A 12,604-nucleotide genomic window follows, 5' to 3' on the forward strand; every position below is an offset into this window, starting at 1 on the left:
CTTTTGTTATACAAGATATTCAGTCTTTTTCAAAGAATCGTACATTGTCGGTTTTCACACTCACAAAGAACCAAGACATTATCCCAGCTGCGATCCTCATATGGTGACATAAATAAAACGTTTGCATTGCAATACAATACATCTACAGTACATTTGCCACAATAATTCCTATGCCTTTGATCAACTTTCATGTTCAAATGAAACGGTTTCTTATGCACACCCCACTCAGGTGGCATTTCAGTATCGTTCCCTGTTTTATGTTTAAAGTCATTTCAAAGAACAAGACGAAACCCACTTTTCTTTGAGGCATTGCTTTTGCTCTTTCAGCTGAGGGGTGCTAACATCATTCAACACTGTTAGTGAGAGGGACTTCTCCAGCTTCAATTTAAAAGTTGCTCATTAACAGTGGAGGAGGCAAAGTGCATTTCCCCTGCAAGGCAGTCTCCTTCTACTCCTGTATGCAGGCTTTGCAGATTACTGTTTGGGCAGGTGAGATGGTCTTTGCTGCTGGCCTGATTTTATTTTTTCCTTATATGGAGACCAATCGTTTTTCTACATTATTACATTATTACATTATTGGCATTTGGCAGACGCTCTTATCCAGAGTGACGTACAGTTGATTGGACTAAGCAGGAGACAATCCTCCCATGGAGCAATGCAGGGTTAAGGGCCTTGCTCAAGGGCCCAACGGCTGTGCGGGTCTTATTGTGGCTACACTGGGATTCGAACCTTGCCTGTCCCAGTCATTTACCTTAACCACTACATTACAGGCGGCTTTTCGGTGTTTTCAATTATTTCAGTTATATCTTATTTGTTCATGATGCACATTATAGAAAAACAGAAATAGCAAAAGATTCATTCAAAGGAATTTTGAGACGGAGGGCTTCTGGTTGAAACACATCAGTTGTCTGTGGTGCATGCCCCTTAAGCAAAGGGGAAGACTGACACATGATAAGCGATGCACTCACCAGACAAAATCTTTCATGTTGTTTTTTTTCAGACGGGATCAGATTCCTAAGGCATTTATATTGAATGAGGTCAACATAAATAGGCTATCCATTGCCTAGGTAAAAAAAAAAAACATGCAGAATATTGATATCTCATATGACCTTGAGAGGACTTCCTTTAGGCTTGCATTCTGGGGACCGGTACAAACATGAACTTGTATAGACGATGCCTCCAAGCTCTGGCAAAAAAATAAATAAATGTGGTTGGTTGAAACCATGGCTGTTCATCACAGTCTGACCCTAAGATTAATGATTGCTAATGGGCGACGGGGTTTCTCAGGGCCCCGATCCGCTGGGCCCTCATTATCGGGGGTCACGGTAGCGGGGCTTGGAAGCTGCAGGTGCACCGCTTGACCGCTCAAGCACAAAGAGCCAGGATGTGGCGGAATTGCCCCGACCCACGCTACGCGCCCCTGACCCTACGCCACCCAAGAATTCCTCTTCCTGTGTCGCACTCCGTCAAGTGCGCTATTATCCAGATGCGGGCTGTCCAATATTTGGCCGTCATAATCACGAGCCGAGCACCATTAGATTACTTACGGATCAATCTTAACGTTTGATTCTATGCGCTAGTTCAGTATTGTTGGTATGGGGCAAAATGACTCTTCAAGTACTACAGGCCTTGTTGCGCATCATTGCTGATTGTGGCAGCGATTCGTGGCATATTCTACCAACATTAGAAGGCTATTCCTGCTTTCTTCACAGTATGTGAGTTGGTAAGTTTGTTTGTTTGTTTTCATGGTCCTGAGACAATTTATCTTATTGTTCATAATAAATTTTCACTTAAAATGGCACTTTGGACCAATATGTTTGCATCGAAAAGAGTAATCAACGATCTGCATGAATCATAAAATATTCCTCATACTGATGGACCCTATTCAAATAATCATAAACATAAAAATTGACTCGCATGGGATCTTTCTATGAATACTTTCTTGATATTTCTTGGTTTACCTCATGTTTAGGCAATGCATTTAAGGTGAAGGCAACACTTTATACATTTTATGTATAAGATATAATATAAGAACTTGGATCATATTTTAATGCAGATAGAAAATGTGAACACTGTAGGTGCATCATGACATTACAGTCACGTGCAATACACCCTGAGGTATTGGTAAAAAAAAAAAAAAAAAACAACGTAAAAAAAAAAATGAAGCATGAATATCAGCAATACAGGCTGCTTAACTTGGAAAATCTGATAGCCCACGTTCATCCGATTAAGTAAGGTGTAATAAAACACATTTTCATGTGATTGAATCCAATCCCTGTCTTTACAAATAACGTTATATTGTTATCGGTACAAGAAATGAAGCTCCTTCGTCGACTTAAACCGAGAGAGTCCGAGCGAATCCGAAAATCCGAACAACCTGTGTAACTGTGAGACAAGAGCGTGACTGAGTGAGAGAGCGAGAGAAAGAGCTCCAGCCGACTGCAAGCCTGCAAAGGGAGAGAGAACGTGCGGCTGGGAAAACTCGGAGACCGTTATAAAGGGGAATATCTGAAAAACAGACTTCTTTCAACATAAAGACGATAAACATATATTTCCCCCCAGGATTATACCGAAGTTCCTGTGTGGGAACATTACAGGGACATTTAATTTTATTCGTGGAAGTGAGGCTGGTTACTGAATTTAAAGTGGATTTTTACGCTACAAAGTGAACGGGAAAACGAAGAGGTTGCGAAGAGAGAAATGCAAACGGAGGAGAAACGGTGAGTGTAGTTTTCCATTTTTTCTGACACACGGCAACGTTAACGGTTAGATGGCTATCTAGTTGATCTGTAGTATAACGTTAGCTAACGTTAGTTAGCGAACTAACGTTTACAGCTGTCTAGCGTGTGCTAGCTAGAATCAATTGGCAACTAGCTAGCTAGCGAGCTCTTGCTTAGCGGAGCGGCACTGTCTCAGTCAGTGTCTAGCCAATTCAAAGTTATGAATAAGATAAGTTAAGGTTAGCTTGGTGGGTATCAGTTCTCTAACGTTAAGTTACCTAGCGAACTAAACTAACTTACCGTATGAATCTAGGCGAACTTCCCTAGAGCGAAGTTATGATTCAGCTTGTAACTTACAATTAATAATGTTCGTGTTGGGAAACATCGGTAGCACACAGTCTAGAAGGCAGGCTAGCAACTGTAAAGCTAACGGTGCCACAACCTGCTAAGTTAGTCTAACGTTAGCTGACGCACGTCTTAGATGGGGAGCTACTTGTTTGAAATAATTAACTGTTAGCTAGCTAAACTAACATATTTAAACATACTGATTAGCCTACCAACCCGCGGCATAGTTCAACAGAAATCATTGACTAAAGCGTGCTAAGAAATTTAAAGGTTGCTATCTTGCATGGTTAAAATGACTGCATTTGATAAGGTCGCTTTTAACCACGTACAGCATCACGCTGAAATATCGCTGCCTATCTGGCCAGTGCTAGCTAACTAACGCCTCTGGAATGCCATTCACTTGGATAGCTGGCTAGTTAAGTAACTATACCTAGTTGGTATAGTTAAGTTGTTTTAATTCACCATTCACAGCTAGCTAATGGACATGCAAGCCAAGAATCGAGATGACAGTCTTGTCAAGTGGTTTACAGTCGTATAGGCAGTTTACCAGCTGATAGCTAACAGAACAGGCTGGTTGATTTAGCAAACGAGCCAGCGACTTTCAGTGGAAACGTAGCTTGCTGACTACGTTTCAGTAAGAATAACGTTGCATTTAACATTTGATTTTTCTCTTTAGGTAACATCAATTATTTGCATTTACAATACTTAATTCACAGCCTTTATTCATTTGTATTTATAGAAAAAAATACATTTTTTTTGCTTGTCTAGTCTTCCAAAATCTACAGACAGCGCGAGTAAATTCAGATTGACTAAATGCAGTCGCCGTTGCGAAATTAACTACACTCGTTTATCGTTACAATGTACACTGAATTTGCTAGCCAGCTTCAATAACGGCAAAGACACAATTGATGCCACATATTCTGATTCAGAGGTTTCCGATTCAAGACTAACCTGTTTCGTTCAAGTTCGACGTTAGTCAAAACCTATGAGAACTTGCATTTTAAATGTTCTCTTATTTTCTGACGTGCATCTTCATTATTTTTATGGAAAGCTTGCTACCAGTTGGCTTTGAAGTAGTGATTTGCCCTGGAAATCCATTGCTAATAAACAGTGTTCTCTGATAAACTTGCTTTTAAAGAAAATGTCATATTGTAGTTGTCGCAGAAAACACATGAAGCGGGCGTTTTTTGATTTTGTATGTATTGGGTGGTTTCTATTAAATCGTCTTTATGAATGTATGTCTTAGGCGTTAGATGTAGCTATCTCGCATTTCGGAATGTGTATGTCCGACAGTTTGCTCGAGGGCAGTACTATACTAATCTTCGAAGTTCTGTACGGTTGCGGTTGCGATTGAACCGTTTTGAAAACATGTTTTTAATGAAGTACGTTTTATCGCGAAGTGTAAGTTCATAGCAGAAATGTTTAAAATGAGTTCAAAAGAAAAAAAAGAGAAAAAACATTTGAACATTTTGAGTGGATGGGTGGAATGAATGAATTTTGTTGTAAACGATGTATGACCTCGCGCGGCAAGTGCTGAAAGGACAGCTGTATTAGCAGGCGACGGCTCCTGCAGAACTCCATGTTGAAGAAACCGACACGACAAAATTTCATTTAGATATTTTGCAGATCCTTACGTAACCAGGATTTGTTCAAAATGCGACTAACATTGCATTACTTTTCCGAAAGGACGGGACGCTTGTCAAAATAACATTTTGGCTATTTTGCCCAAGGTATCAATGCGCATTTGACATCTTTGTGTATGAAGCGTAGAGGTATCAGTCAGAAAAGCTACTCTGCGGTACGAGTGAAAAAGCTTGCGACTAACGATTTGGAAAAGTGAAGCCAAATGTTTTTGCTGTTAAACACGATCGGATTAAAGGACGATGGCTGTATTATACGTGTTTAGACAAACAGACAGAGCAGCAGACGGAACTGCACCCCTGGTGTGCTCGCAGTACGCCCCGTCACTCCGCGGGGCTATTTTGAGATGGGCGCCCACGCAAGTGATTATTTGCAGGGGCGTTCACTGTCAAGCGTCTCGCATACAAGACGCAGGACAGTAGAGCCGAAACACTTATTTAAAACAGAAGTAGTCCGCATCACCTAAACAACGGTAACTTCTTAAAAACAGTTATTATCGCTAGTGCCGCAAGTAGTGGTTACACCGGACACCACTGTAGCGATGCATCTTCACAGTTAAACTTATTGGGAGGAATCCGCTGTTAAAGGGACGGGGAGGGTTTCTTGGAATTGCATCAAGTCACAAGAAGTTAGAATAGGGATCATTTGTTCGCTACAGCATCTAAGGCGCAGCGAGGGTGAAGTGACGCTCTTGCAACACGATTATTGGATCATCGTCACCATGTCTTAAATTTAATCTGTTGTTAATATGAAAAAAATTTGATTATTCAGCGCCAAAAATGGGTAACGTTTCCTCACTCTTGACTTGAACTTTTGACTTCATTGCCGGAATTTCACATGCAAGTTTTTGTTCCTTGCCTGGCTGTGAATACAGAAGAACAGTACATGTGTTGTTGAAAGAAATAACTGTGGCATGAGAGTAACAACATTGACGGCGGCAGGGATTTAAAGCCTTGGGCTGTTTGTCAAACGCACGGGTTGTGGCGGTGTCGGTCAATTTAAACTAGATTTTCAGTGTGGCGTCTCACCCCTTCCCCCCCCCCCCCCCCCACTTCTGGCAGCACAGGGAAATGCGCGCAATTTCCCCAGACCACCTTCGGGACGGCACTGCCAACCGACGTCAAGCTGCAAAATAATGCGAAGCGTATCTGAGGAGCGCGCTGGTGAATATTCTGCTCAGGCTCCCGGTGGTGCATCGCCGCAGCGGGGTAGGAGCGTCCTCTGTAAGGCGAAGCGCAGGAGGAGAGGGCCGCTGACTCATGAGCTGAGGCATAAGCGTCGCATGGATAATATTGCATTAACCCGCAGAGACCTCAGCATATTTTGGCCAATTTTCCCTCCTCTTGCTTTTTAACTCAGAACTTTAGTCTAGCTTTAGCTTTTACCACCGAGTCATGGCTTTTTTTTTTTCTCACAACAGTCTCAGCTACATGAACAAGCCACCAAACAGCAACACTGTCATTTAATTGTATTGTATAGTGTATGAATTGCAATGCAAGAATGTCAGTGAAATTATTGTATTGGTAGACACAGCCAACACACAGTGTTACAATACTTTTGATTTATTTTTCTGTCACACCAGGGTCTTGGCATGGGAAAACAATAAAACAACATCACACATCACTCAAAACATTAAATATTTATATATTTCCAAGCAGACCAAATCGCTGTGAAAATGAATCGGACACAGGGGACTGGAGCCTATCCCAGCATGCATTTGGCGCCACACACTATTCACTCACGCACTCATACCTATGGGGCAATTTCGACTCTCCAATCAGCCAAAACTGCAAACACAAACACAGGGAGAGCATGCAAACTCCACACAGACACAGGGAGAACATACAAACTCCACACAGACACAGAGAGAACATGCAAACTCCACACCAAAAGGCCCTGGCCAGGATTCAAACTGGGACCTTGCTGTGACTGAGGTGAGAGTCGATGAGAGACAATAAGGACTTGCCTTAATAACGTGATCATAATAGCGTTGTTAATGAAAGTTACTGACCAGCGATCGCAAGTGGCTCAGCGAGAATCTTAGTTTTAAACGCATTTCACGTATTAAAGACACTTTTAAGAAATGCTTGTCTCATTGCGATGTGATTAGGGAGTGCTTTCCATGGCAGGCGTGCCCATGCCCAGTCTCAGGGTGTTCTGGTGGGCACAAAGGGAACCTGCAGTGCGTCTAGCAGCCCACTGCTAACAGGCAACAGCAAGGCATGAGGTGAACATACCGGGCCACGGAGAGCAGTTTCCATGCCCTCCTGTAATCGGAATAAGGACCACTCCTTCACGTCTTCTCTTCTGTGGACCCTGGTCCATTTGTGGTTGATAGAGGCTTTTAGGCTGAAGAGGTGGTATAGGTGGCTTGCTCTCTCAGACTGGATTATAGAGGCATTAGGCCTGAATAATGGATTGCAGGGTTACTGGCCCTTAGTGAGTGTGTCTGAGCAGGACGTTTCTGTTGCCACTCTGTGTATTTGTAAGTGTTTGCTTGTGTGGGTGTGTGTGTGCCTGTGTGTGTGTGTATGTGTATGTTTGTGTGTGTGGGTGTGTGTGTCTATGCATGTGTCTGTGTGTGTGTGTGTGTGTGTGTGTGTGCATGCATGTATGGATGTGTGCACGTGTGTGTATACATGTGTGTTTGTGTGCACATGTGCATGTGTGTGTGTATGTGTGCACACGTGTGTGTTTGTGAGCACACGTGCATGTGTCTGTGTGTGTGTGTGTGTGCGTGCATGTATGGGTGTGTGCACATGCGTGTATACATGTGTGTATGTGTGCACACGTGTGTGTGTTTGTGAGCACACGTGCATGTGTGTGTGTGTGTGTGGGTTTCGGCAGAGCAACGCACTGCTGTCCGCAGAGCATGGGTTTCAGCTCCCGCCCGCGTGATCCATGCCTGGTCCTCCTGGCGGCGGAGCCCTCCACAGTGAACAGCCCTGAAAATGCCTGCTGCTAATTGGCACTGTGAAGCTCTCCAGCTCACTGTTGTCATGTGCTGAAGGGCCACTCTGCACAAACAATTTCCAGCTGATCCTCACTGCTGCTTTTTCCTGTGATTATGTGAATTTCGGCTTAAATGATAACGCTTAGTCTGTGTGTGTATACATTAGGGCTGTCAAAAAATATCCCAGTATTGCTTAAACTTATTTTTTCCAAGCTCAAACTTGAATTTAAGGATTACATTTTCTCATTTTTGTGTGTGAAAAGAGGCCACTTGGGGTACAGTAACATTTAAAAAAAACACAATGTCATATGGGCTACGTTTAGTCCAAGAATCTCAGTTAAATGAATGAGTTAACTCTTCGAAGTCTGCACTCGTGTCAGCCATTTTGTGTCTGAACACTCAGACCACATTGGTTACAGGCAGCAGGATTTCTTTTTCGGTTAACCTTGCGTGATGTATAAATGAAGCAGGTTGGGATTTCGGCCTGGACGTCATGGCTGGGGCTGTTTTGGACAGTCAATTGGTACCTTATGGGCGCCAGTGGCAGCGGTTCAGTTTTAACATGGTAGGGAGGACGACTGGCCTATTTTGGACTTCCCTCTTTGATTTTCGGTAACCCAGCAGCAAGTTGCCGCATACTGTCAGTACGGTTGAAAGATTTGTGAGGTAGCAGACTGCTGGCTGTGCAGGCAATTTGTCTGCTGATTGAAACCAGGTTTCCTATTAAGCAAGCTGCTGGTGGCATTATAAACCATTTACACTGATGTTTTACAGGGTGTGCCTATATAATGTAAAGTGGAAGCAGGAATCAGGTTGAGAAAAAGGCGCGCGGCTGCATTAGAGGCACTTTCCAACACTCATGGCGAAGCCACCGGTTACTCCCCCCCCTGTCCTGGAGAGCGGGCCCTTCCCTCCTCAGGTTCTTAATTGAAGCCATAATTTGGGCAAGATGTGAAGTCATTCAGCGTTCCGCAGCTAAATAAAGGTCCTGATTGAAAGGCAGCCTAATTCTAAAATGAGCGGGATTCAGACCATCTGATGCCGAAATTGCCTGTCGTCTGTCATCCAAATAGTGACACCAGCCGTTGGCTTTCCTCAGAAACCCACAAAGGCACGTACTGGTTCCCCTCTGCAAAAATAAGGAAATGAGAATCCCTTCATTTTCGGCTTTCTTTATTGTCTCTCGCGTTAACACACCCAGTTGTGTTCTTTCTGTGGGGGCACACTCCGCTGTTATGGTGAAGCCACAGTCCATCCATCCATCCATCCATCCATTATCTGAACCCGCTTATCTTGAACAGGGTCGCAGGGGGGCTGGAGCCTATCCCAGCATACATTGGGCGAAAGGCAGGAATACACCCTGGACAGGTCACCAGTCCATCGCAGGGCACACACACCATTCACTCACACACTCATACCCACGTCAATTTAGACTCTCCAATCGTGCCGCCCTGGAGCCACAGTACCTGACGTTAATTTATGTGCATTGGAAAATGTGAAGGGTAGGCCTGTGCCTGTGTGCCTACGATTGGTCGCTGGGACAAAATCTATGAGGTTACGGCTATGAGAGGATTCTAAATCTTTTGTGTGGTCTTATCAATGTGTTGAAACGGTGAACGGCGAAAACCCCAGAGATTGTAGACGGAAAAGCCATCGCATGCATCATTCAGGCACATTTGGGATCTCAAGGTTAAAGCTTCACTTACCGAACCCTGTCCCCGACTGACCGCCGCCCCCGTCAACAGCACCTTGCGCAGATGATGCAGGGAAGCTGCCGATTTCTCGGGGTCGTGCCGCCCAGTAGGTTTTATCTGGGAGAAGTCCACGTGGGTCATGAATTGGAAAAAAGCTTTTAAGGATTTTTCCCAACCCCCCCAAACAATTTGTCTAAACCGGGCTGACTGACGATGACTCACAACACTTACATCAGTGTTTTGTCCTCTTCGATTTACCTGTGTCACCAAATATTTAATTCCACTAATCAACACAATATCGACCTCCATGACCAACGTTGATGAGAGGTCATACCAACGTCTAATTATTTGGTGACCGAGAGTGTCACCACACCCCCATCTCTGCAGATCGTATGGTGCTGTTGTCTTCAGTGTTAAGTCATCCTTGACTGTAGAAGATGTCTTTGTGTTGGTCAAGAAGCAGTTGAGTCCCCCCCCCTCACCCCGGGCCTGCAGTGAGTGGGAACGCAGACGGACAGTGACGACTGACCCATCTTATGATGCTCTACAGACCTGCGTGTGAGTGATGCAGCTATGCTAGGACATAGGAAAGACACACATAAGACTCCATGAGGTGCCCTTCCTGCTGCATGCTTTTACCAGCCTAGGACCAGATCAACAGTGGCAAACCAGTCACCAGACTTATGATCGTGAAGAAAATTGAAGTGTTAAAGGTATAATCGGTAAGATGTTTTTGTTAAAACATTGTTACAAGGCCATTGTAAATCCCTTCCTATCATTGAAAAAGGCTCACTGACATGTTGACTCACCCTCTGCCTGTGTTTATAGTCCTTAAATTCTAGTTTCTAAATATGCAGTTGATGGCCCGACACTCCAAAACATTGTATAACTGTACAATAATTAAAGCTCATTGGCTGAAAATTGGTTTTAATTGCCACAGCCAATGGCGTTTCAACGTCAGCGCATTTACAGAGAAGGGGGAGGGATAAACAGTGTTGTGGTTTGAAGATGTTTGTTGCCGCTATTCCTCTCTTGACTGTTAGAAGTCCGAAATTACCTACTGTACCTTTAATTTAACCGTGAGCCAAGTGTTAAAGGCAAAGGTTGCTTGAGTCCCGGCCAGTGACGTTAATGTGTTTCTGTTTTGCCTCTTCGTGCGGTTATATTTCCGCCTCGTGTTAAACAGCGGGGCATTAATTCTGCGGAGTGCTCCACGTCGCATATCTGTTGCTGTCTCCGCCTGGCGATTATGCATAGCTGCGTCCCCATACATTTGCGCTCCATTCTTCATAATAATAATGGATGTCTGGGTGCTAATGATATCATTCTGAACATATTTAGAACTGCAGCGGCAATTTGTCATCGTACACATTCATAATGTATCAGTTTTCTGACACATTGGCCCGTTCCTTACAGCGAGTCCCCTCCCCTGCCAGTTTTAATTTGATTGGAACATAATGGCCCGCCGCCACTTTAACGTTCCCTTTTATCGATCGCGATTTTCCCCCTTTTTTAACATTTAGGCCGCTCGTCAAAAACCGCTAATGGCGCTCCGCCCTTTTTTCACGAAGGCCGCCGCCGCCGCTTTCTTTAATTGGGGGAGGAACGTGCCGCACCGCCGCGGAACCCCGGGCTGAGGCGCTGGGCCCGGGAGGGACGGGAGGGGCGCCCAGCGCCCCGTCCTGTGTTGTGATTCCGTCCGAGGCCGCGGGACGCGCCCGTGATTGCCAATGTGACTATTATCCCATGAGTGAATTAGTCATCCTGACCCCCCCCCCCTGCACCGTGCAGTAAGGAGCCGGGGAACGAGGGGAATGATGGATGTCGCTGATTCACATGAAGGTGACATCCACCCACCCCCCCCGCCTCCCCTCGCCTCTGCCTCCGTCAGGCCTGTTCTGCACGCCGTGATGTCACCCAGACCCCTGGCGATCGAATCAAATCAGATCAAGTCAATCCGAGCCTTCCCCGGACACACATATATGCAAATCGCCGTACGTGTCGGCTATTGAGCAGATTCATCTGGATTCCCGAACTGTCTAATACGCCGCTTATTTGTCCCCGTTCTCGTGTATCCATTTTACCGCGTCTGCGGCACGGATGGAAATATGGAGCATTATTCCATTTGAAATCTTATTAGTCTTCCTTCAGTGCTTGATTTGTTTAGCCTTAGTTCATTATGTATTAAATATCCAGTTGCTATAAATTTGAATGTGGGTCGCCGTGGCGGAAGAAGGGAGAGTTGGAGTTTGAAAAGTTAGTCATATCACGCGGGCTGATTTAGTGCAGCTGCTGCCGGCGAGGCAGGAATTAGGCAGGGTGCCGGGGCCCTTTATCTTACTGCCGCAGCGCTAAATTAAAGAGGAGCGCGCGGGAAGCAAACATCGGTGGGAGGTGAAACAGACGGGGCCCCTGGGACCGGGCCCCGCAGGTCCGCGCCCGCCTTTGCGCGGGCTCGCTGTGAAATGGAGCAGCGTGACGGAACTGAACCGCGTGACGTTTTCTTGTTTTTGTTTTCCGTCCTTGAGGACGAGCGGTCGCTCCGGTTCTGGGGCCCGCGAGGGCGCCGGCGTGGTAATCGGCCCTAATTGCTTAATTGTTCCTGGAGCGCCCGTCTGAGTGGAGCCGGTGCACGGCAAGATACCGGTGCCGCGGGGCCTGGTGTCTGAGAGCCCATTCAGACCAAGGCTCCACCACTCCGCCTCTTATGAGAGAGTTCTGAATACCTTTATTAGCAGTGAACAAATCTTTATTGTCAATGCACAAAAGATGACTTTTCGCTTCCGAGCACCCCAGCCAATACAGGCGCATGCATTGTGTGCAGGCAGGGCCGTATAACCTTGGCTTTTCTGGCTCCAACCTTATCCCTTTGAGGAGTAGGTATTTTGAAATGTTATTTTTCCATATAACTTCTAAGTCAGTGTTCTAGAACTCCCATTGCTTTCAGTTACCAGTGGCGATTGTGACATCAGCATTCGGAATGTTGAGTTTAGAACATTCCACTTACGCGCCTTAAAGGGTTAAGATCCAAACTCGAGAGTCTGCAGTGACTGAACGCAGACCCGGGGGCTGTGTGGGTTTAGGTCTGGCTGTGTTTGTGTTACTGCTGAATGAGGCCCTCCCATGCATGCGCATGGTGCCCATAGGCTCCCAGGTGTTGTCGGTTAAAGACGCCCACTCGTTCAATGGGCAGCCGGCCTCCTGTTGCACTGTGGGGCGTGCAGTGTGTAAAACAGTCGTTGGCCTGTGGG

General features: G+C 45.5%; 1 protein-coding gene across 1 annotated transcript in view; it reads left to right on the forward strand.

The window, feature by feature from the left end:
- The first annotated feature begins 2,477 nt into the window (after positions 1–2,477).
- LOC133128624 (receptor-type tyrosine-protein phosphatase F) overlaps positions 2,478–12,604 on the forward strand; it is a 235,413-nt gene continuing 225,286 nt past the window's right edge. The window contains exon 1 of the mRNA XM_061242300.1: positions 2,478–2,720. The gene's annotated coding sequence lies outside the window, so the exon portion shown is untranslated. The remainder of the gene's footprint in view (positions 2,721–12,604) is intronic.

Source organism: Conger conger, chromosome 5 (assembly GCF_963514075.1).
Source record: "Conger conger chromosome 5, fConCon1.1, whole genome shotgun sequence".
Classification (NCBI taxonomy): Eukaryota; Metazoa; Chordata; class Actinopteri; order Anguilliformes; family Congridae; genus Conger; species Conger conger.